We start from the raw sequence: 2,500 nt of genomic DNA, 5'->3' as shown, positions 1-2,500 counted from the left end.
ACCTTTGATGCCGGAGCTGGACAAATCAAATTATTTGACGGTTTATTACCTGTTTTTCTTAAATACATAACAGCAAATGATAAAATAAAGAGTCAATTTTTCAAAAGTTCTGATGCCTAAATTATCCTCCAATTCTGGAATGACCAACATATCCTGGACATGTGTGTGTGAGTCTGTGTGTGTATTTCATTTGAAAGGGGGTAGACAGAGAGTTTCAGCCAACCGCCCAAGACAAATCCAACAGTCCAACAGTCAGAGCCTAGAGACCATGGCTGGAACCATGAAACGGAAATCAAAGTGCTCATTTCCATGTGAATGAATAAAAAAAAAAAAAACGAAAATCCATTTTATTTATCCAACTTCTTGCGCACACTTACTTGTGCAGTGCTTAAGTATGATTTTGTCATTGTACCCTGATATGAAATAAATCACGTCCTTCCCTTTAAACCTAACCTCGACTGAATATGGTCTCTAAACGTCTGTTTAAAAAAGGCTGTACTTACAGGAAATAATCACTAAACCTTTCCAGTTTTTGTTGGCTTTTACACTTTTACAAAAACATTCCCTAAATGCACTAGAATTGTATTATCTTGATTTTTGGCCAATAACTGCCCAGAATTTGTGCCAACTGATCTTAAATTGTTCATATACCCTCACTTACTAAATTTATTTTTGTTTGACAAAATAAACAGTCCAGCTAAACACAGAAATAAGAACAAAAAGGTAGTTCAACCAAGAGCTGGTTACTCTAAAACAATAGAAGCAGAAGGAACAATTAAATCCACAAAAATCTTTAAGCATGATCAGCCTCTATCACAAATGAAAAATAAGTCAGGCCCTCCCCTCACAAAAAGGTATCAACTATTTTTTAACAACGTAACACAATAATAACAGTTTTATGCTTTTTACTATGGTTACAGCAGTCAACACATTACATCTGAACCTCGGAGAAAAGCCACATTAGCATATTTTTGGGGTATTTTGAGACATTTCCCTTCCTGTAACTCTGTAACTAAGGTGAGTGTTAATGACAGTCTACTAAACTGCATGAGAGGGTACACGCTTGCACAGAGGTGAAAGAAAACCCAGCTACAGGCTGACGCTTACTGTGCATGTGTTGTGTGTGGAAAACGGTCTTTTGGAAAGGTTTGGGGTGAGGTGTCGGCTTGCCCGAATGAGCTACTGCAATGTCTTAACTAATGCCTCACTCCTCATTCATGAGTGATACCTGACGCTCCACACACCATTAAAAACAGCACCATTTCTGCCATGAACACACAAACTGACAACTATACCTACAGCCTACATCTACAGGGCATCCAGAAACAAAAAAGACAACACCTCTGAGCTCTGTGTGCAGACCACTGACAATCAATGGTGCATATTCACTTCTCTTACAAGAAAAACAGGGAGGCTGGCTGCTGTGCAACACCAAACAGAACTTTACAATTTGAGTAAAAAAAAAAAAATCAGAGATTTCGACAGATCTCTCACTAGAAGTAATGAGTTTAATTGCTACTGGGATCTGACCAACTCACCATGTTGTTAACTAGCTACCAGTCAAGCCTACATGTCCTGTCTCAATGGCTGCTACTGGAAGTCCAGCCCTCTGTACACGTCAGCTGTCTCCCGGTTCTAATGATCCTGACAGTCAAGGGCTTGGCAATTAGCTGTTGTCATGCATTGTGCTATAGCAGAGGGATGCAAAAAGTCCACCCCTATAAGTCTCCAGACACAACTTTATACTAGCAAGTATACAGAATGTTTCTAGAAACATTAAAACATAGCACTCAGAAATAACAACTTTACGAAATACATTAACCTCAACTCGTTTCCATAGACTTAAAACACTTTTTTTATTCGACACTATCCTGTCGGGCATTTTTGATATTGTTTTCCCTGCAGTGCAGTCATTTTGATCTGTACCAACTGGATCGCTTTGTTCTGTTCGCGAGTGGATCTTGGCAGTCAGAGCCATTTTGCAAGTCAAACTCATTTCCTCAGTGTGGTAAACAAAAACAAAAACAAAAACAAATATCCCTCGCATTTAGTTTTATCTCTTTACACATATGACAATATGACAGATCAAACAGAAACTATTCATTCACTTTTTCCCTCCTCCCCTGGAGCTCAGGTGGGAGGCACATGGTGAGATCCATGGCGACGCCACCTCTTGAGCAGGATGTTCTCACTCTTCCTATCGTCACGGTTACGGTGCATGGGGGATGGGCGTGAGGCTAATCTGTAATCTGACTGAAATTGGGCGCCACACGTGTCCTCATTGATTGCCAGTAAGATTAACCACTGAATCTCTTCTCTCTCTTTCTCTCTTTCTTTCTTTCTTTCTTTCTTTCTCTTTCCCTCTCTCTCTCTCTCACTAGGCTATAGAATCTCATTTGTAAGCCAGACAAAACAATCTCAATATCAGTAGGCAATACAGTGCAGAACCAGAACCATCTGTGTGTGTGTGTATGTGTGTGTGTGTGTAGATTCATAAGTG

At 39.8% G+C, this 2,500-nt stretch overlaps 1 protein-coding gene across 1 annotated transcript in view; it reads right to left on the bottom strand.

The window, feature by feature from the left end:
* The window catches only part of grb10a (growth factor receptor-bound protein 10a), a 58,661-nt gene that overhangs the window by 11,419 nt on the left and 44,742 nt on the right, over positions 1-2,500 (bottom strand). The window lies entirely within an intron of this gene.

The sequence above is a fragment of the Chanos chanos genome, chromosome 12, assembly GCF_902362185.1.
Source record: "Chanos chanos chromosome 12, fChaCha1.1, whole genome shotgun sequence".
Taxonomy (NCBI): Eukaryota; Metazoa; Chordata; class Actinopteri; order Gonorynchiformes; family Chanidae; genus Chanos; species Chanos chanos.
Note: the sequence above shows the minus strand (reverse complement) of the source record. Positions and strands in the feature narration are given on the sequence as shown.